The 23,006-nt window shown below is 45.0% G+C and overlaps 1 long non-coding RNA gene across 7 annotated transcripts in view; it reads left to right on the top strand.

Annotated features, from left to right (window-relative positions):
* LOC146045792 (uncharacterized) overlaps positions 1-23,006 on the top strand; it is a 378,902-nt gene that overhangs the window by 157,440 nt on the left and 198,456 nt on the right. For 4 of the 7 annotated variants that reach the window (XR_014465605.1, XR_014465608.1, XR_014465606.1 and 1 more), the window contains one exon: positions 13,489-13,549. The exons of the other annotated variants lie outside the window; for them this stretch is intronic. This is a non-coding gene — a long non-coding RNA (uncharacterized LOC146045792). The remainder of the gene's footprint in view (positions 1-13,488; positions 13,550-23,006) is intronic. 7 annotated transcript variants of the gene reach the window in all.

Below are 23,006 nucleotides of genomic sequence, written 5' to 3' on the forward strand. Positions count from 1 at the left end.
ATTTACCCTATCCCTTTTACTATCACTTCAATTTCACACTAATGTGATGCCATGGGGTAGCTCTGCTGGGCTGGCCTGGGGGGTCCTGTGCCCTGGACCTGTCTCAGAGTAGTGTTAGGGACTTGTCCTATTGAGGTAACCTGGACGCGGTGGACAAGCCCATAATAATGGCCATCATTATGCTAATAACCTCCAATGCAATATAGCAAAGATATTAAAAGGTCTAGCATTTATATTTAGTGTGCACCTGCAAACTCCTCCTCCTGCTTTATGATGACTGTATACTGACCGTCAGGCGCTCATACAGTACCATACCCTGTGTAAGTGTAGGGCTTCATGCCATAGAAGACTTTACATATCCGGCAAGCTACCCCACTCACACTGTACATTTCACACAGCGACTGGCACATAGAGTGCAATTTCTATTATTATTTTTTGTTTATTTTTATTTTTAAGTCAATTTATTTATTTTGATTAAATTATTTTTTATTTATTATTTTATTAGTTTTTTTTCTCATTTTGATTATAATTCATTTTTTTGCTCTATGTCCTATCTTTGTACTAACCTATTAACTGTTACCTTGCATATTACAAAGTGGTTGGTTGGCTCAGCACCCCACCTGTACAGGTAATCACCTGGAGAGACACATTCTATCAGTGTACAGTACAATAACGCAGGATATTACCTGACGGGACGCGCTCTATGTGTACAGTACAGTAACGCAGTATACTGTTTCACATGGCGGGATGCGTTCTATCAGTGTACGGTATAGGGGTATATGCAATGCCGGGGGCGAGTTGTGACAGTGAGGATTTCCCCAGAACGTAGAATAGGGTGAGCAGTCAACAAGGGGGTTAAACCGTGAGGATCACTTGATTTTGGCGATCCCCGACCTTTAACCGCCTCGCTGGCAGCATTGAATATGGGCCTATAGTGATGCAGGATATCACCTGGCGGGACACGTTCTATCAGTGCACAGTACAGTGTTGCAGGATATCACCTGGCGGGACACGTTCTAACAGTATATACAGTACAGTGTCGCAGGATATCACCTGGCGGGACACGTTCTATCAGTGTACAGTACAGTGTCGCAGGATATCACCTGGCGGGACACGTTCTATCAGTGTATAGTACAGTGTCGCAGGATATCAACTGGCGGGGCACGTTCTATCAGTGTACAGTACAGTGATGCAGGATATCACCTCGCAGGACACGTTCTATCAGTGTACAGTACAGTGATGCAGGATATCACCTGGTGGGATACATTCTATCAGTGTACAGTACAGTGACACAGGATATCACCTGGTGGGATACGTTCTATCAGTGTACAGTACAGTGACACCGGATATCACCTGGTGGGATACGTTCTATCAGTGTACAGTATAGTGACACAGGATATCACCTGGTGGGATACGTTCTATCAGTGTACAGTATAGTGACACAGGATATCACCTGGTGGAACACGTTCTAACAGTATACAGTACAGTGTCGCAGGATATCACCTGGCGGGGTACGTTCTATCAGTGTACAGTATAGTGACACAGGATATCACCTGGTGGAACACGTTCTAACAGTATACAGTACAGTGGCACAGGCTATCACCTGGCGGGACACGTTCTATCAGTGTACAGTACAGTGACACAGGATATCACCTACAGAAAAAAAGTACCGACAGTTCTTTCAAGCGCTCCTTTTTGTGTCCCTCCTTCAAATGTATCTCTGTGGGTTACTCATATGACATGTAAGAAAAAGACAGTGATATAGTGTAAAACCATTAAACCAATATAATTTCTATATGGTACTTTGAGATGGGAACCGTACCCTATCAAGTTGTCCACCAAGATAGTAGACAATATGCGCATGTGGTTATAATGTCTGGAAAACAGGTCCTCAAATGTGGTCCTCCTTATTTCTCCATAATTGTCCCGTGTATTGGGAATATGTAAAGAAATATCTCCATATGGTGAAATACCGTTTTAATGAAGACACAATTCAAAACATTCAACATAAAACATGGGATGTAAGTCTTGGACTCTCACCAGAACGAAATGTCTACTTAAGCAAAAGCAGACTCAAACAGCATAGATGGTAACCCTTCAGGCGTCCCTGGATGCTGATGGTTATTCCAATCCTGGTGGTCTGTTCAAATCTCATGGGTCCCCTCCGCCAACGCGTTTCAGACTAGTTCTGTCCTTTATCAAGGCTTGGAGACATGTTCCCCTGCCAGGGTATTTATATCCAAACACACAGTTAAAAAAAAAACGACCTAATTCCAGACATAGACTACTAACCACTAATACAATCCTATGTAAGTCCATGCAAACTCCTGTACTCCACACCAATTCTTGCGGTAGCCGGCTTGTGCTGACGCTGAGATCAGCTGTTACACTGCCGGCTATTCACGCCGTTCCGGAACTTCCGTGCGTTCCACTGTCAGCGGAAGCCGGAAGCTTGTTGCGTTCCACTTGTCCCGACCCACTGTCGTGGGATACGTCATCCGGATGTGCCTCGTGGTCTTAGGATGACTTGAATCTCCAAAGCTTTATGCAGTGTTGTGCGTGTCACGCTGCATGAGTCCCGGAAATCAATGCGTTCCACCGCCATTTTTATCTACAGTTACCATGGCAGCGTTTTTGGCCAGACATGTTTAATATGGGGAGAAACGGAATGAAAAAGAAGATAATTATTATCTAATTTCGTATAAAGTGCCATTGCAAGAATAAGAAATAAATAAGGCTAAAATAACATTCATGATAAAGATAAAATATGGTTTCCATCATTTTTTTTAAAAATAGGGGGAAAATGCGACAATAAATATAGGAAGACAGAATGATGATAAAAACTTTTTTTCAACAACATGATTCAAAAATACATAAAAAATCTATAAAAACCATTTTAGTTCGAAGTCTTTATTCAGACCATTTGGCATCAGAGTTTTGTATTGGTATATCATGTTCATCTCACATTTAGGTAATTTGGTGTCAATGTCCCCGCCCCTTTCTCCAGCATTAATCTTTTTAAGGGCTGCGAAATTTTTTATACATTTAGGGTCACAATTGTGATTTTCCTTAAAGTGCAGAGAAAGTGCATGAATTTCAAGGCCTTTTTTAATATTACGAAGGTGTTCCCCCATCCTTATTTTTAAGGATCTGCTGGTACGGCCTATGTAGAACTTTTCACACGTACACTTAATCACATAGATGATATTGACTGAGTGACATGTGAGAAAGTCTTTAATATTGCACTTTTGCCCATTCATATGTAGTTCTGTGAGTTTATTGCCAAATTTATTAGTCACACACATGTTCTATCAGTGTACAGTATAGTGACACAGGATATCACCTGGCGGGACATGTTCTATCAGTGTACAGTATAGTGACACAGGATATCACCTGGTAGAACACGTTCTCTCAGTGTACAGTACAGTGTTGCAGGAAATCACCTGGCGGGACAGGTTCTATCAGTGTACAGTACAGTGACGCAGGATATCACCTGGCGGGACAGGTTCTATCAGTGTACAGTACAGTGATGCAGGATATCACCTGGCGGGATACATTCTATCAGTGTACAGTACAGTGACACAGGCTATCACCTGGCGGGATACATTCTATCAGTGTACAGTACAGTGACACAGGATATCACCTGGAGGGATACGTTCTATCAGTGTACAGTACAGTGACACAGGACATCACCTGGCGGGACACGTTCTATCAGTGTACAGTATAGTGACACAGGATATCACCTGGAGGGACATGGTCTATCATTGTACAGTATAGTGACACAGGATATCACCTGGCGGGATACGTTCTATCAGTGTACAGTACAGTGACACAGGATATCACCTGGAGGGATACGTTATATCAGTGTACAGTATAGTGACACAGGATATCACCTGGAGGGACATGGTCTATCAGTGTACAGTATAGTGACACAGGATATCACCTGGAGGGATACGTTCTATCAGTGTACAGTACACTGACACAAGATATCACCTGGCGGGACACGGTCTATCCTATTTGTCTGATACAATCCTTTAATTGCAGATATGTCGGCGACTGCAGCAAATGTATTGATTTCCGTTTTCTTGTTTCGTTTTGAACACGACCGAGCAAGGTGTGGTTCCCAGTAAGAGAGAAGGAAAGGAAGCCGGTGGAACAGGGCTGAACCTAAGTCTTGGAAGCGCCAGTTATCAAACTCATTAATCTACATGTCAGGAGGCTAGGAATGAGTAATTGTGGGTAGAATTTATCTGCTAACATGATGGGTCCTCCTCAGCTTTCTCTCCGGAGCCCTTTCATAGCGCTGAGCATGATTGCAGCCATTGTCTCGGTGTCTTCCTTGTGTGCCGGGGAGCTCGACAATTCCTGGCCTCAGCACCGCAGAGGACATTCGCTGTTAGACATGACATTGCTTATCATTATTTCCCCCACATACTTTTGTTTCTTCCCTGTGTGGGAATATGATCGCTCCTCCCAATCCGTCTCTCACACACAAAGAGCTACAAAGGCATTGTAGCCGGTGTTCTGAGAATAATCAATCTGCACAAGGAGAAGGGAAGGCATTTGTGTTTATTTTTGTATACAGAATAGTGTTTGGAGGTTACATAGAAATTAATATGTTAACTCGCTGCACCTGACCTGGTTATACAAACTTCCCAATGTTCTGCACTGTGGAGGTTATTCTAAGATTTTACTAACCTTTGTGAATAAACATTTGTAGTATATGTAGTAGTACTGTGTGACTTTTCTATCATTTGGTGACATTGGCAATATTTTGAGGCTCATTTATCATGTTTCTTGGCCAGAGGTGTATATCTGTATTTCTAGGCCCTATAGCAAAAGTTTGTGAGTTCCCCATTGTATTGACCATTGGTGATAGATAAATATGTACAGTATATAAAACACCACCCCAGCTCTGGGCCCCATAGCAGCTGCACCCCCTGCATCTATTGCACAGCGGGCCTGCCCATGCGTATTTTTACCCATACGCGCAGACCCGCAACATTGGTCCCTGGACCAAATTCGCTGAAGACGGAGCGAACCTGAATCAGGCTCTTAATGCATAGGGTTCACATTTATTATTATTATTATTATTATTGTGTATTGTGTGAAGAAGAAAATAAATATTACAACAAATAATTGCAAACATATAAACCCAATATTGCAGGCAGCAATGTTATTATCAAAACTTGTAACATTTCTCAAAATATATAGTTACTTATGTTATCTATAAATATCTCGCAACAAGCATTTAAGCACATAAACACCCATATATGGAACCAGGGTGGAGCATGACACACACCCTTAACGGTTCGTCGTGTGAAATTATACTGCCAGCTATAATCTCCCTGAAACTAGTTTTCAAATGCAGGCAAGAATGGGAAGTGTACCTGTATGTGTACATGTTGTCATTATTTTTATTATATTCAAACATGAAACCATATTTGATAGACTTCGAGAAGTCCATATACAAACAGACATCCGTACGGAATCCTCTTTCCATCTTTCACCGGAAGTATGGCGCTGCCAGGAACAGGTATGGTGGATGCCCTTCGCCACAATGCAGGCTTTTACAATTGCCTCTGCTCATCGCCATCAGTACGCTGACTTTGTCAGGTGGGAAGAGGTTAAACGTGTCTCAGAAACTCTTGTAGCCTATGATCAATACATTTACCTTCCCGTGACTTCTCCCTGAAAGAAAGTGATTATTAACTTCTTGTCCCTTAATTAGTCCACTGTAGCTCGGTCGTATTTGTTTAATCTGTGAAGATGGTCGGCCCCCATTCTCATTTAGTATGAAATGAGATAAGGAATACAGTAGTCAATCTGCCAGGAATGTAATTGTACAAGATACTGGCTGAGTAACATTACCTCTCCCCGCAGGGATCATCCATCACTGATGCACGTCCCACTGGGCGAGGCAAATGGAGGATAATATTTAACCGATAAACCGCTGAATAATAAACAAGTTATAATTTCCCATTCAAAGTACCCCCCCCTTCTTACAGTACTTCCCTTGGGGAGGTATGGACACACATACTAAAATCAGATTCTCCAATCAAATCTAAAATTATTAACCAATCAACATTGGGTCGGATTGGAAGATGTACATGAATGTCCTGCCAATTGGTATGCAGCAGCTGTGCGAAAATATGCCAATGCCACCTGAATATTTCTGAAGGCGCCCACCAGTGGCTAGTGCCAAAGAGTGCCCTCCAGATATTAGCTCTAGAATATAGATAATAGCATTTCCTTCCATATGATGTCATGTTTATGAGCAATAATGTAAATGTTCTCTCCAAGGAGGGACTGCCGCTGTTGGAAAAGCAATTCACTCTTGGGTTCTGCTGTGAACAAATCAGGTACTACTGTATATGCTGGTGCCATTTCAGGGCTTTGCATGCAGAGGCAGGCATTTCCATTACACCTGCCTTTGCGTGCGCTGGTGCGGTGTAACCCAGTGCGTGTGTGTGTATGTGCTGGTGCAGTGCAGTGTAACCCTGTGCGCTGGGGCAGTGCGGTGTAAATCCTGTTTGTGTGTGCTGCTGCAGTACGGAGAATGGAAGGAGGAGCAATGATGATGAGGATAACTGCGGGACCCGATGGTGTGTAGCCATCCAGCCTTAGGATCTGTGCAGCTCAGCTCGCCCCCATCTTCACATCGATATTTAACTCCTCCCTAGACTTGTGCAAGGTTCCTGCCTGCTTCAAACTCTCTATCTTCATCCCGGTTCCCCAAGAAAACACCCGCGAAGGACCTAAATGACTTCAGGACAATTGCGCTAACTTCACTGGCCATGAAAGCATTTGAAAGACTAGTACTGACGCACCTGGGAGAAGTGACCAACTCTCACCTTGACCCCATGCAGTTCGCCTATCAGGCAAACAGAAGTGTAGAGAATGCGGTCAACCTCGGACTGCACCATATTTTACAACACCTCGACCACCCAGGCACCTATGCGAGAGTCCTATTCGTGGACTTCAGCTCAGCATTTAACACTATCGTCCCCGGCATCCTGCAGCCAAAACTCCTCTCCTTAGGAGTCCCAGGATCAACATGCTCATGGATAGATTTCTTACGGCAAGGGAACAGGTGGTCAAAGCCGGCTCCTCATCTAGCACACAAACAATCAGTACTGGAGCCCCCCAAGGATGCATCCTCTCCCCTCTGCTCTTCTCTCTCTACACGAATGACTGCACCTCAGATGAGCAGTCAGTGAAAATCATCAAATTCGCAAACGACACCACTATTACCGGCCTAATCAAGGATGGTGACGAGACCACATACAGGCATGCAGTAGAGAAGCTCACACAGTGGTGCAGCAGCAACAACCTCGATCTAAACCCCACCTAAACAGTTGAGATGGTGGTCGACTACAGGAAAAAAACCAAATGCACTGGTCCTGCTAACAATAGCCAATGCAGTGGTGTCGCATGTTGAATCCTTCAAATTCCTAGGAACAACCATGTCCAGCGACCTAAGATGGGGATTAAACATAACTACAAACATCAAAAAGGCCCAATAGTGCCTGTTCTTCCTGAGGCAACTCAGGAAATTCTACATCCCACAGGAGCTGCTGTGCGTATTCTACACTGCCATCGTGGAGTCTGTCTTATGTTCCTCGATCACAATCTGGTACGGTGGCGCAAGCAAGAACGACAAACAAAAACTGCAGAGGGTAGTGAAGACTGCGGAAAGTATCATAGGGACCGACCTCCCCCGATAAGGGATCTGTTCTCATCCAGGGTAAGGAAAAGCGCTGAGAATATCTTAAAGGACAAACTGCATCCCAGTCACAACCTGTTCAACATCCTAACATCCAGAAGACGGTTCAGGTCCGTCCCCACCAAAACGTCCAGATCCGCAAGAAGCTTCTTTCCGTTAGCCCCCCCCCCTTTCATCCCTGCTTGATGCTGCACTGTAATCCACAAAAAATTCCTAGTGTGCGCAAGCATACATGGCTAATAAAGTTGATTCTATTCTATTCTATAAGGACTGATGAGGGGGAGGGGATCTTACATATTATAATGTATTTAGGGCATAACTGTGTGGTGTAATGTGAATGTGAATAATGCACAATACTGTGTGGTGTTATGATGATAATATACTGTGCTGTGCAGTTGGCAGCAGAGAGAAGGCTGCACATTGGCCTCCTCTTCTCTGTACTGTAGGGTGAAGTAATGCTTCAGTGTGATAAAATGCAGGCCCCAGGGTGAGGGAGTGCATCAGTGTGATAGATCGCAGGCTGCAGGGTGAGGGAGTGCATCAGTGTTAGAGCGCAGGGTGAGGGTGTGCGTCAGTGTGATAGAGCACACGTCGTTGGGTGAGGGAGTGCGTCAGTGTGATAGAGCGCAGGCTCCAGGCTGTGAGAGTGTATCAGTCTGATAGAACGCAGGTCGCAGGGTGAGTGAGTGCGTTAGTGTGATAGAGCGCAGGCCGTGGGGTGAGGGATTGCGTCAGTGTGATAGAGCGCAGGCCGCAGGGTGAGAGAGTGCATCAGGGTGATAGAATGCAGGTCGCAGGGTGAGGGAGTGCATCAGTGTTATAGAACGCAGGCCGTAGGGTGAGGGGGTGCATCAATGTGATAAGAGCGCAGACTGTAGGTTGAGGTAGTGCGTCAGTGTGATAAAATGCAGGCTGCAGGGTGAGGGAGTGCGTCAGTGTGATAGAGCACAAGCCACAGGGTGAGGGAGTGCATCAGTGTGATAGAGCGCAGGACATGAGATGAGGGAGTGCATGAGTGTGGTAGAAATTTGGCCCCAGGGTGAGTGAGTGTGTGAGTGTGATAAACGGTCAGTTGACACCTTCTTCCGCCCATATCCACCCTCTTTCTGCAGGGACGTGCAGTCAGGGGAGGCAGGGGAGGCAGAGCCTCCCCTGTCATAATGATGAAAATAATAAAAAGAAGATATATTTATATATCTTCTTTTATTATTTTCATCATTTCTCCCTCTCCGGCTGCCTCCCACCCTCTTACACTGCTGCATGTGAGGGTGGGAGGCAGCGGGAGAGGTGCCTCCCGCTGTTAACATTAAAACTGCGGGGGGCGGGTAGGGGAGGGCAGGGGGCAGGGTGCAGCAATGGGCTGTAAAAGCCCATTGAAAATGAATGGGGAAGCGGCATTCATACTGGTGCCGCAATGACAGGGGCACCAGTATGAATGCACGCCCCCAGATGTGATTGGGCCAGCGGATCCAGTGCTGGATCCGCTGTCCTATCACACACATGCAGGGCAGAGGATGCAGCAGCGCGGGCAGCGGGGACTGAGTCCGGCGCTGCTGGGAGAAAGCCACAGCCGAGAGGACAGGTGAGTCCGCCCGGGAGGGGAGAGGGGGGGGAAGAGGCCTGTGCTGTGCCATGCCCGACCGCGGCAGTACGGGGGGGAGTAGGCTCCCGCATGTACCCCCTGCTGCCTGTTCCCGACCGCGGCAGTGCAGGGGGGGGGGAGTAGGCTCCCTGCATGTACCCCCTGCTGCCTGTGCCCGACCGCGGCAGTGCGGGGACAGGGACGGGGAGGGGGGGAAGGCTGACGCAAGTACCCCCTGCTGCCGGTGCCCGCAGTGAGGTTAGAGCCTCCCCAGGCAATGTCCTCACCGCACATCACTGTCTTTCTGTCACTGTCCTAGCGAAGGAATGTGTGCAACTATGATCCAATTGCATTTTCAGATACGATTTGCATTCGCAATGTGAACGGTATGTATACGCAGTATTCGCTTGATTCACAAATTGTCTAATTAGAGTTCCTTGCTGAATTTGTTCTCAAAATGGGCAAAACCATGTGCATTGCAGGTGGGGCAGATGTTACATGTGCAGAGAGAGTTAGATTTGGGTGGGGTAGTTGAAACTGAAATCTAAATAGCAGTGTAAAAATAATGCAGATGGTATTTACCCTGCACAGAAACAAAATAACTCACACAAATCTAACTCTCTATACATGTTACATCTGCCCCACCTGCACATGGTTTTGCCCATTTAAAAAAAAAAAAAAATTGTACTGTGATCAGATCTGAATAAGGGCCATAGTGTTAAATAAGTTATATTAACCCATGTTAAGGTCTATTTTTCATATATCTTATAATATATTCATATTGTATTATATGCTATGCAATTAGCTATGTTTTAATACATTTAGGGAACTTTTCCCTTTGTATATATTTATTTAGTCAGAAATTGAACCGGTGACTGAGGACAACAATGAATATTACCAGGAATTCTATAACGTTCTAGTTGAACCCAGTATACATACAGTAATATATCAGAGATAGATCACTTTATACCACAAGACTAGTAACAACTGTACACTAAAGCCAATGCCACTGTACATTTGCTGTTCCGTCTCATGTTCTCCGAATACAGCAATTATCAAAATATTGGTGGGGTGGGGTTTAGTAGATCTATAGACCGCACCAAAACTCTAATACTGTTACGTAAATATATATTACGATTTATTCCAGTTTATCATGATGTCAGAAAGGCTGATTTTGATCTGCAGGATATAAGTGTAAAGCATCAGATAAATCTGGATTTTACGCTATGTGTGTTTCCAGTGAACCTGAAAAATGTCATATTGGGGGGATTATTCCTTTAATGCGCTCCTTAGAAAGATCGCAGCATATTCCACAGATGTACAGAGGAAACCCCTGCTCTTCTGCCCATTTTCCACCCTCTACCCCTCATCCCAGGAGCCTGGCAGCTTCTGCCTTGTCAGCCGCATTTTTGATGTGTTCATAATTAAATGTCCACCAAACTCGCAGCGTGCTGACCACAGAGGGGCCATAAGCGCGGAAGATAAATGAGATTGAGAGACGTAATATTGCTTCACTTGTGGGTTTTGTCTGATGTTAAATATTGTCAGTGATAATTATGAATGCGTGACCCTAATATGAGCAGCGAACATTGTAATAACCAGAATTCTTCCAACGAGGGAGGTGGCGGATGGCCGTGGTCATCCTCATATGTCTTATATCGGACAGAAAGGCAATTATATGTCTCCACGCCGCAGGGATTGGAGATAAAGGGTTACATTCTGGCAAGTCTTCCAGTATTATAGTGGTGTTTATATTATGTTCTATTAAGTGATCGTGTACGTTCCCATCATTGAATCTATGGGACTGATTCAGAACCTGTCAGCAAGGCTGCAATGTTTGCAGATGGACAAAACCATGCTGCACTGCAGGTGGGGCAGATGTAACATGTGCAGAGAGAGTTAGATTTGGGGGAGTTATATTGTTTCTGTGCAGGGTAAATACTGGCTGCTTTATTCTTACACTGCAATTTAGATTTTAGTTTGAACACACCCCGTCCTTTCTCTGCACCTGTTACATCTGCCCCACCTGCAGCGCAGCATGGTTTTGTCCACTTGCAAAAATTGCAGCCTGCTTACCGGTCTGAATCAGGCCCTCGTCTTTCACGTGTTTAGGGCTGAAGTGAATGACAAGTTACTAAGTGGAGGCTTTTGGATGGTCTGTTAATATTATTGGAGTTTACAATGGCTTCTCTTAGACATATACGGATTGCAAAGTCCACCACTTAATCCCCTCACTGATCTGTGCAATCTGGTCTCGCATGCCGCCACGTCGGGCTGGACCCCTTATTTGTGTCCTCTATCTCTCAGACCCTTCCTTTCTCCCTTTTGGCTTTGGTCTTACAGTATATGTGGGAAATGACCGCACAGAACACACAATATCTGGGCTATTACTGCATGCTATGTAACCCTAATGTCATACATCTGCTACCCGCACATCTTAACCCTTTCAATGACACTGTTTTACGGCCGGCCACTGCAGGGCCAGATTAACAATGGTCCAGATGGAGCTGCAGCTCCAGGCCTCAGCATAAAAATAAGCCCATCGCCATGGCAGCATGATAATCACCAGACAGACACCACATGGTCGGCCCAAAATCATTAGCAGTAGAGTTGCATTCACATTTATGGAATGTTTGTACTTTATACATGCCTACATGACATTGGCCTCACCTCCTCAACTTGTCATAACAGGCCCTTGTCCATTGTCAGCTCCAGGCCCATTAGGCCTTAGCCCACCCTTTGGGGATAGGGTCAGGCTGGCGGGAGGGTTAGGCTGCTGGCAGGGATGGTTGGGGCAGACAGAGGAAGGGGATGTATAATTACCTGACCCCTGTCGGTATTCCCTCCTTCCAGTTGCCAGCATCAGTGTTCTCACTGCCGGTCAACCATCAACCGTATGTTTCCCAAATTACTGGCATTGATGGCCCCTATTCCTCCCCCATCAGTAGTCACAGCTCTTCCCCTTCACAAGGGGGTGTTTCAGCTTTGGTCCTTTTGACCAGGCAGTGTTTATGGACTCGCTAGGCAGCGAATATACGCTGCCTAGCCAGCCAACCCGAATCAGGACCAAAGGCCCTTGATCATTTTTAACCCTTTAATCTGACCATTTTCTGCTGGCACTGTAAGAGCAGCTGATGGAAAGCAGCACTCCAATGGGCACCTAATGACTAGGTAGTAGTGCAGCTATAACAATGTTGGCTGCTCCCCCTGGATGTACAGTACATGCACAGGTATCGTAGGGGAGACACAGATTTGTCAGTATTCGGGAACATTGTTACACGTTGCAGCATCAGGGAGCCCCCAAACCTCTTTTGGCCCGGGGTGGGGGGAATGGCAGCTGGATTATTCAAGTCCTGCACTGACAGCCATCCATTGTAGTTTCTGGGAAAAGCAGAGGCAGCATCCTTGCCGCTGTCAGCTCAGCGCTGGGGAGGAAATCAGCTACAGGAAGGCTTATAGATCCACTTTGGCTTCAATAGGACTTGACTGCATTTAAGTAGAATTACATGGCACAAGCTTTAGACGTCTGCTTTATCTACTTCCAATGTGGCTGCCTGCTTACTTAAAGACCGTAGGGGTCAGCTCATGTCAGCTGATATGTCACCCTGTGAACGGCATCAAAATAGGCTTTGGATTAATGGATAATATAACGCATTACTTGCTGGAAGATTACAGCTGGAATAAGCCCATCTGGTCCCTTTCATTTAATATTACATATCGTGCAGCAGTGAACGACTCGCCGGTGGCCCACGTCTATTAATGGTCAGCCCACGTCTCCCACGGGGGGGTGAAATATCCTCTACTCTTACACACGGACTCGTGCACTTATTTACTGTGATCTATCGAGGTAGTCGGGCCCATTTGTTACACTCCACCGGGAATAGATCTGATTAAATGTATAACAACATGACACGTAGTAATACAACTTGTTTTAGCTTTTTTGATATGGGGTCAATAGAATTGTCATTGTGCTGTGCTTTTATTTATTTTCCTTATTATTATTATTAGATATTTGTAAGAGGTTCTGGCCATAAAGCAGAATGCTGATCTCTGCTTTATAAGGTCACAAGAGGTGTTTTATGTTCCAGGATTAAGGACCATTATAGTCAGGGAATTTTTAACATCTTTCAAGGACCAGCAGCTTAAGTCGTTGTTTTTTTTTATTTTGTGTTTTGTTTAGATATCTTGTAGGGGAGAAAACAAAATCGACAGCATTGTCGTTATTCTATGGGGCAATAGAGGTGAGTTTTTTTATGTCTTTTTTTTGTGTTTTCTAGTTGCAGTTTTTCTGTTTTTGATTTGCTTTTTGTTACTGTTTTGACTTTTTTTTTTTTTAAGGAAAATCACAAAACAGTAAATAATATTAATGCTGCTTTCACATCACAAATTCCAGGTCACATTTGGATACAGGCCCGTGTCCAAATGCACACATCAGAAATTCTGGGTCGATTTGGACACGGGTCCGTCCCACGAGGGACCCGGCATTTGCGCTGACTGTGTGCTCACAGCGACCCGACTTATTGCCAGGTCGCTGGTGTCATCCGGGGGGGGCGGAGCAATAGCGCGTCAGGCGGGGGAGGAGGCAGCACTAAGATGATGCTGCTGCATCCTCCAAAGAAGTGAACACTACCCCGGTCGTTTGACCTGGGTTACCCATTCACACTGCCCAGCAACCCAGGTCCGGCTTTGGTAGTACACTTCTTTTTACCAGGGTCAGATAGCTGGTTTGCTGGACCCGGTATTTTCCAAAAGGCCCTTTCACACCGCACAGTGACCTGGGTCGGACCCGGGTTATTTGAGCGGTGTGAAATAGGTATATAATTGCACCCCCACCAAAAAAGTAAAACGCAAAATTAACAGTATACATAGTCCCCCACACAGACCCAGATAGGGTTCATACTGTATTTGGGTATTCAAATTACTTTTCTTTTTAAATAATGTGATTTAAAACCAACCCTCCTCAGTATAGAAGTGACCTCCTGTGGGTGCCGCGGCAGGCCCCAGAGCCTGTAGCTCTATCCTGCTTGACAGAGGCAGCTCACAACACAGGTTGGGGGCCCGGGGGTACTTACCTCTTGTACCCCCCCTTAATCCGGCTTTGTACCCATATACAGTAGGATGGTAATGTTGTAATTCTTATGTCTCAAGACTAATACTAATAGCATAATGTTCCCAGTATATTACTATTTATGTGATTACATTTACAAAGCCTTTATTTATAAGACCATCTAGGTCGCTTTACCTCTGAGCTACTGCGTCGAATGAAATGTTTCAGCTGATTTCTACAAATATCCCTATAAGTCGGCTTGTGACAGACACACAAGGAATAAATTAGAATTTGACACAGAACTGTCACAAACCGATCATCGGCAAATTATGCAGAAAACTTCTAAAACATGTTTTATTTTGAAAGGTTTCAGCTAGAAAAAATAAAAATCTTGTGAATTACTGTTCCTAAAATTTAATAATTGCTCTAATATGGTTATCTGACCACTACATTAGTTGCGGGTTGGGGGCTGTTCCGACATCCGGGTCTGGACTTTTGTCCTGATTCTGGGGTAGATGGGAAGGGGTATTTATTTCTGGTAGGGGTAGGTGGCTAATGGTGATTCCACTGCTTTGTAAGCGCTGGGCAGTCCACCTGGGTACATCACGCCCACTGTATAAAGCAACCATGCAATTCTTAGTGTGTATTCTAATTTGACTCGATTTCCCAATCTGAAATATATAGGCTTTTTCCTATGAATGGTCTCACTCGCACTAAATATACTTGTAGGTGACATAAAAACCATTGACAGTTCAAACTATTGGCTGGTGTGACTTGTGGCAAAACATGACAGTGGCAGAGCCAATCAGAGAAGGAGGGTGGAGCTTCAGAATAAGCAAATCTGGAAATCAACTTCAGTAAATTACATCAAAAAGGATCTGCAAAAATACTAAACTTCAGAAAAGCGAACTTTGAATTATTCAGGGAAGCCCTAACAGGAATTGGGTGGGAAACGGTTATCGAGGGAAAAAATGCAGAGGAAATGTGGGATACTCTAAAAAAAGTGCTTGATTCACTAACTATTGAATACATTCCTAAAGTAACTAAAGGTTAATTCAACAAAAAAAAGCCACCATGGTTGGACAAAGAAGTAAGGTCAGCTATCAACAATAAAACCAGAGCCTTTAAATTCTATAAAAATAACTTGAATGAGGAGGCGTTCGCAAAATGCAAAGAATAAAACAAAACTTGTAAAGGGGTAATCAAAGCAGCTAAAATACTATATGAAGAGTGCATAGCCACTGAAAGCAAAACCAACCCAAAGAAGTTTTTTAAATACATAAATAGTAAACGTTTTATTAAGGAAAACATAGGCCCACTAACTGATACTAGTGGAAAAAAGTGTTACTGAGGACAAGGGAAAAGCAAAACTGTTAAATGAGTTCTTCAGTATCAGTATTTACTAAGGGAGAGCAGACTGTGGAACGAACATTTACCACAAACGGGACAAATAAGCCAGATCTCATTGTGGATTTCACGCCGAAGGAAATAATACTGAGGCTAAGCAAACTCAAAACAAATAAATCACCAGGGCCAGATGGGATTCATCCGAGGGTATTAATGGAATTAAGGGATGAACTAGCTACCCCGTACATTATATCTTTATATCTTTAGCAAGTCACTATCGTCAGGTATAGTACCAAAAGATTGGAATCATAGAATTAGAAAAAGTCCAAAGGCGAGCAACAAAGCTTATTAGGGGAATGGAGAATTTAAGTTACGGGGAGAGATTAAGCAATTTGGGACTATTTACATTAGAAAAGAGACGTTTAAGGGGGGACATGCTCAACATGTACAAGTATATCAAGGGCCAATATAAGGAACTGTCACACACCCTCTTTTATACTAGAAAGGAATCTAGGACACGAGGGCATGAGTATAGATTAGAAGAAAAAAGATTTCATTCAGCTAGTAGAAAGAATTTCTTTACGGTCAGAACAGTCAAACTCTGGAACTCTCTTCCCAGAGAGGTGGTAACGGCTGGCTCATTAAATGCGTTCAAGGCAAAGTTGGACAAACATTTACTGGAGAAAAACATCCATGGGTACAAATAAGAAATATAATTTGTCTGTAAAATATCAGAACCTACCAAATCAGCAATGGATATCTATACCAGGTTGAACTAGATGGACGCAAGTCTTTTTTCAGCCTTACCTACTATGTAACTATGTAAATCAAGGGAAGTGCCAATGGCCTTGTGACTCGTATAAAAAAAAACACCAATGCAGTCTCACCATTGGATCTTTGCCATTTGTGGTAGGGAAATGTTGGCTCTCCACCAATCATGAAAACCATCAGCCATTGTTTGCAAACCATACATATCTAATAACCATTGATGCTCGATGGCCACCCATCATATTAAAAGTGGGAGGTGAATGGAGATGAAAGCACCTTTTCTCTAGAAATCATCATTGTCAGTTTAACTGTTCAGTAGCCCAAGGATCAGAGGGGAGTAAGTAAAAACTGGCAATGGACAAGACCCCAGAATGCCGGACCGGAAATCAAACTCGGCATTCTGCAGCTTGCAGTGTACAGTCCAGGGGGTGTCCCATATGGGGATTGTCCTGACTGTGATAGCTTTCACCAGGGACATGGGGAAGGGGATATTACATCCTCCCCGTGTAGTCCGGGCTGTTCCGGTTTTTGCTACATGCCCGGACCATACAGGGGGGCTTTATTCTCTCCCTCCTCCTCTCCCTGGTGACAGGTGTCACAGGCAGTCCCCCAGACAAGCACCCACGGACCGAACACTACAAGCTCTGGAATGACAGAAATTGATGAATGCAGCCTGGCCATTCCGGGGTTCTGTCTGGTTCTGATTTTTACCCATACCCGGATCTGTGCAGTGTACAATCTGTGATTGCTTGTAGTGGTTGTACCTCTTAGCCCTAATACTGCCCCCTGGAGGGCGCCAGCAGAGCTGCACCCGGGAAGCTGTGGGAAGCTGTGGAGCAGACAGTCACATCCCCGGAGATTATGAATGTAGTAGCAGCTCTCTGTTATTCTCCATGTAAAATAGATCCATACAAAGACACATATCCGTAAGACAAGCTCAGCGGGAATCCGGCATCTTGAGAGCAGGCCTGGGAATTTCTCTTGATAAAATATGAAGGCATAAAGGTTACATACTGATTATCCATGACAGCCCAGGGAACAACATCCATCCTGCCACATACGTAATCTAACACCGCACCGAGCAGCGCTTTAACCCTTTACATCCTCGATCTTCCATCGAACAGATGCTACGAAGAGCCAACATTAGAATGAAGCAGGACTGACAGAAGAAGCAGAGCTCACACAGGATGCATTGTCTGTCTCGTTTTGGCCCCGCTGCCTCATAAACATTTTTACGGTCAAAGTTTTTGTAACTTTTTTTTATTTAAACCTCCTATTTGCCGCGGCTCTCATTATTTAGGCCCAGGATGTATGGAGAGTTGCCCAGCACCTCCGCTATGTTTTGCTGGATGTAATGACCAATGGCTATTGTTACTCTGCATGTACGGGCTAAACAGCGAAGCGTTCTCAACTTAAGGGCAGCTTCTTGGCCGGGCTGCAATGTTTGTTGGATCGCAGCGGCTGCTTGTGATGTCACTCATCACGCAGTCGCCATGGCCCACCCTGCAAATGGTCCAGACAAGCCTGCGTTGTCCGGACTTCACTTGAACACCACCGTGTTGACTCCCTGAAAACAGTGCACCGCCGCGCCCCGGTCGCCAACCCCCACGACCCTTAGACTGGCGTTACACATGCACACTGCTGCTGTGTACGCACAGATTGTAATAAATCTCCTAATATCGATTTTGGGTAATTTGTCTCTGATACTGAATTAGTAAATTTACTAAGGTGGCTGTTCTATTGAAGATGGGATTACCCATAGCAACCAATCAGATCCTACTTATTTATTTAGCACCTTCTAGAAGATAATCGATACAATCCTATGGGTTGCTATGGGCAACAACCCATCTTCAATAGAACTCCTATCTTTATAAATTTAGCCCATAGTTGGGGAAAGCACAAACCCTTTGAGTGCCAACGTTGCTGTGAGAGATCCTCAAAATATCCACTAAAAAAATGCCGGTGCCGCTCACAGCAACTGCTCTTTTAGTATAAATAAATACATATACAGCCCAGTCCATTCATTGGAATATTGCTAAATATTGCACCCAAAAAAAAGAACAGTCGCTGGGAGAGGCGCCGGCATGTTTAGCAGATGTTTTGAGGATCTCTCCCAGCAACGCTGGCACTCAAAGGGTTAAGCTGCTCCAATTCTAAGAACAATTAGCAATGCAATTTGTATGGAAGCCCTTCAAGCCGTTGATAGGTCATAATCCAGTGCTGACTCATGAGTCCTAAGCCCAAAACCTTATTCTATAAATACAGTATATCAGAATAGTTTGGACTAAACAGGAGATATTACAAGTCATCACTGTCTTCTGCGGACAATGCAATGTCACTGCTTTATGGAGACTCTTAATTCACCTGTAATTAAAAGTATGTTATAACTATGTATACCCATATATCACACTTGTCTTTGCTATATATTCCCTCATAGGATCACAGAAGCTACTAACTTACTACCTGGCATTTTAATGATTCCCCTCACCTCCTCTCCGTAATGACCCTTCTCATTTTAAAATCTTATCAATGCTGTGTCCTCTTCTATCGGCCAAACACAGCATTGCGAGGATGAGCAAGGAGGCAAACTGCCCATAAATTGGACATTTTCCTACTATCAAAGAATGTAAGTACGGATTGCTAATTTATAGCTTAAAAATCAATTACGCTATAAGAGCAGGATATTTCCAAGCATAATGGATTAGAAATTAGACGGCAAATAAAGATCCTTTAGAACCGTTCTCGTTCGGCTGGAAACGTGAAGGACAAAGAAAGAAAATAACACGAAGAAGACGGAGTTATGGCCACTTCGAAACTTTTCCCAGATCCCGGATTTGTCTGCCTCTTCGCACAGGAGGGGGAATGTGACAGCAATTTGATACCGCTAGTAGAGAATGAGCCTTTAATACATTCAAAATAGCAAAAAGAATTTATAATGGAGATAAAACAGCGAATTACGCTTATCATTCTTCTCCGCAGAAAGGTACACCAGAGACACGTGTGACTGCATATCTATCAGAATCTTGTGTACAATTTTTTAAGTTTTCATTAAAACATTATAGCGCGGTAGTATCTCAAAGCAGCGTAGGATTTTATACAGCAAATAGGGAGGCAGACCTTGAATTACCGGTCTCGCGCTGGATGTGGACGGGAATTTTTAAAGAGGCTTTTGGTATGCAGAAATTTGCTGAGTGATTTTATATTTTGGTAACTTTGCATTGTGACTGTAACACAAATCGTCCGTTCCATCGCTGCAGGGTTCAGCCACCCATTATAATGCTCCATAAACTGCTCGCGGATCCATCCTAGCAATAATATCAGAATACGTTCCTATGGGGGGATGTTTATGGTAATCGGCGATATTATGATATGGCCAGGAAAGGGGCGGGGGGTAGTGTGACTTACTAACCTAGAAAACGTCATTATTTGTATAGAGGCCCTCGTTCTGATTGACTCAGTCCCCGGCATGTTCGCACCGGGGACCGATGTTTTATCACTGCGCATATTCACACATGTGCAAGTGCAGGTCTGCTGAGCGGGTGCCTTCGGAGATTTGCATAATCTCTGTGGCACTCGCAAGGGGGGGGGGGCATTTTCATGCGAACTCCCTGCGTTTCCTTGGCGGACCCACGAAAACGCTGAGCATCCCTATGCGAATGCAAGCGGGCACCTGCCGTTATTCTTGATTTTGGGCCTGTATGCTAGCCTGCGAATGGATATATATGCAAATCGCAGTGCAGTGCGTATATTCATTGGGCAGCGGGTGTCCGTCTGGCTGACAGCACTAGGCAGCGAACTACCACTGCTTAGTGAGTCAACCAGAATCAGGGCCATAGTCTGTAAAATGGGATTTTTGTCTTACCTGTAAAATCCATTTTTCTGAAGCCATGGTGGAACACTGGGGACATTGGGGTATCCTCTGGCCTCAGACCGGGCACCAAGGAGTAAACTTCTTGTGTGCTGGGGAGAGGCCCTTCCTCCCCATACCCAGCCTGCTTCAGGCCAGCCTCAGTTATTTACTTAACAAGCTAAGAGAGGAAAGGAGATGCAAGAACCCATACACACAGAATCTGATAAGCATTGCCCATGGCAGAAGAACATCTCAACTCTCAGCCGAGAGGAGCGTAGGGCGGGCGCCCAGTGTTCCACCATGGCTTCAGAAAAAACGGATTTTACAGGTAAGACAAAAATCCTGTTTTATTCTGTCAGCCAATGGTGTAACACTGATGTCCCAAAGCAGTCCCGTTACGGGTGGGAATGCTCCTGAGCTGCTCAGAGGACACAACGCCCATAAGCCGCATCGGCAGAGGTGAAGGTGTAAATTGTAGAATTTAATGAAAGTATTTGCAGAAGACCACGTAGCTGCACAACACAGCTGCTCTGCAGAGGCTCCCCGACGGCCCATAGGTGCAATAGATCTGGTAGAGTAGGCCTTGATGGACAGGGGATTCGGCTTCCCAGATAGCAGGTAAGCCTGGTGGATATCGGTCCTAATCCAGCGGGCAATTGTTTGCTTTGAAGCCGGCCAACCTCTCTGATGTCTGTTGCAAAGGACAGTGAGTCCGTTTTATGAAAATGGTGTTGTGCGGTCCGCATAGGTACTCAAAGCCTGAACATCGAAGGTGGCAAAAGCATCACCTTCCCTTGAAGCAACCTCCGGCTAAAAGGACAGCACCACTATCTCCTGGTTGACAGAAAACATGGAGAAAATTGTAGGAAAGTAGTCCAGACAAGAGCGCAGAACAGCATGGTCGGGATGAAAAACCAAATAAGAAGCTTTGGGGGACAATGCTCCCAAATCCGACATGCGGCGTGCGGCAGCAATAGTGAATAGAAAAACGGTTTTCCACGTTAACCAACATAGAGCAACATCATATAAAGGCTCAAACAGAGCCTTGCACAACACCTTGAGAACTAACGTCAAGTCCCAAGGATGAACAGGTATAACAAAGGGGGGCTGCAGGTGCAAAACCTCTTGCAAAAAAGTGTGAACTGGGGAAGACTGGGCCATTCGTATTTGGAAGAACACAGAGAGGGAAAAAACCTGAACTGTTAACGAGGCCAGACAAAGGCCAGCCTCCAAACTAACTTTACAAGGCCAATTAAAATATGTGTGTCACACACAATGGTATATCCGCAGAGTGGAAGGTTTTCTCGCTGAAACCAAAGTATGTATGACTGAGACCGAAAATCCCTGAGTCTTTAGGACTGACCGTTCAACAGCCAGGCCATCAAAGCTAGTCGCGAGAGATCGGGATGAAGACACGGACCTTGATTGAGAAGGTACGGCCTCAGAGGAAGTATCCACAACATAGAGACCGACAGTCTGAGTAGATCGGCATACCAAGGGCGTTTTGGCCAGATGGAAGCGATGAGAATCACCAGAACCCCTTCCACATGCAGTTTGCAAAGAACCCTGTGAAGGAGAGCTGTCGGGGGAACAGGCACACCATTGAAAAGTTTGAGGACACCAACAGGGCGTCTACGAGAAACGCCCCGGGATCTCTGGTGCAAACCCCGTAGCACAGAAACTTTCAATTGTGAGGTGATAAAAACAGATCAATTTGGGGACATCCCCAGTGATAAACCAATAGACAAAACACCTCTATATATGAGTGTATGTCCTATTGCGGAGGAAGTCCGCTTCCCAATTCAACAGACCTGGTATGTACACAGCTGAGCGAGCCGGGAGGTGTTTCTCTTCCCACCGAAGAATGTTTGTCCTGTCAAGCATGGCGACTCTGCAGTGGGTGACCCCCTGGTGGTTTATGTAAGCTTCCGACCCGATCTTGGTGATCCATCTGTCGGACGTGGTTTGACTCCAGATGTCGGCATAGAGCAGGAGAGTGGAGAGTTCCGGGTGGGGACACACCGAGTCATACAGACGGTTTGACAATCTGCTTAGGAGCTTGACAGCTACTGGTCCAGGACTGATGGCCTTTTAGAATATGCCGCAGTCGGTTGGAAGCAAGGTGAGGGTTTTCCTCTCGCCTTACCTGGGGGCCGAAAGGAACAAAAGGTGGTCCTTGTTTTGGAGCCACGGAGGGCAGAAAGGCTGTCTTGGACACCCTTTTATCAAGCTCAGGGCCAAAGATGACTGTTCCCAGAAAGGGAAGTGCTAACCTGGTGCCTCATTGCTGCTTAGGGGCTTGTTCAGAGCCTTTTTAGACTCACTGTCCCCTTACCGCGATCTAAGCCAGAAGGTGCGGTGGGCTGCCACTGAGGAAGCCAACGCTTTTGGTGCGAAGGTGCCACCTTCCAGAGCAGCCTCACCTAAGTAGGTGTTCGTTTCACAGATATTATCCACTAGGGCCATAAGATCTGAATGCTTGGTTCCAGATCGTAAACCTTCAGATAGAATAGAATTCCTTTATTCGTCTCACAATGGAGAAATTTCAGAAGGTAAGGTGGCAATCCATTAGTCATGGCTAAGGAGACCCATGTGAAAGCAAATGCAGGGTGTATAACTGCACCTGAATTAACATAAATTTAAGAAATAGTTCAAATTTTTTATCTGTAGGTTCCGCAAGGGACGT

This window comes from Crinia signifera, chromosome 11, assembly GCF_055691185.1.
Source record: "Crinia signifera chromosome 11, ASM5569118v1, whole genome shotgun sequence".
Taxonomy (NCBI): domain Eukaryota; kingdom Metazoa; phylum Chordata; class Amphibia; order Anura; family Myobatrachidae; genus Crinia; species Crinia signifera.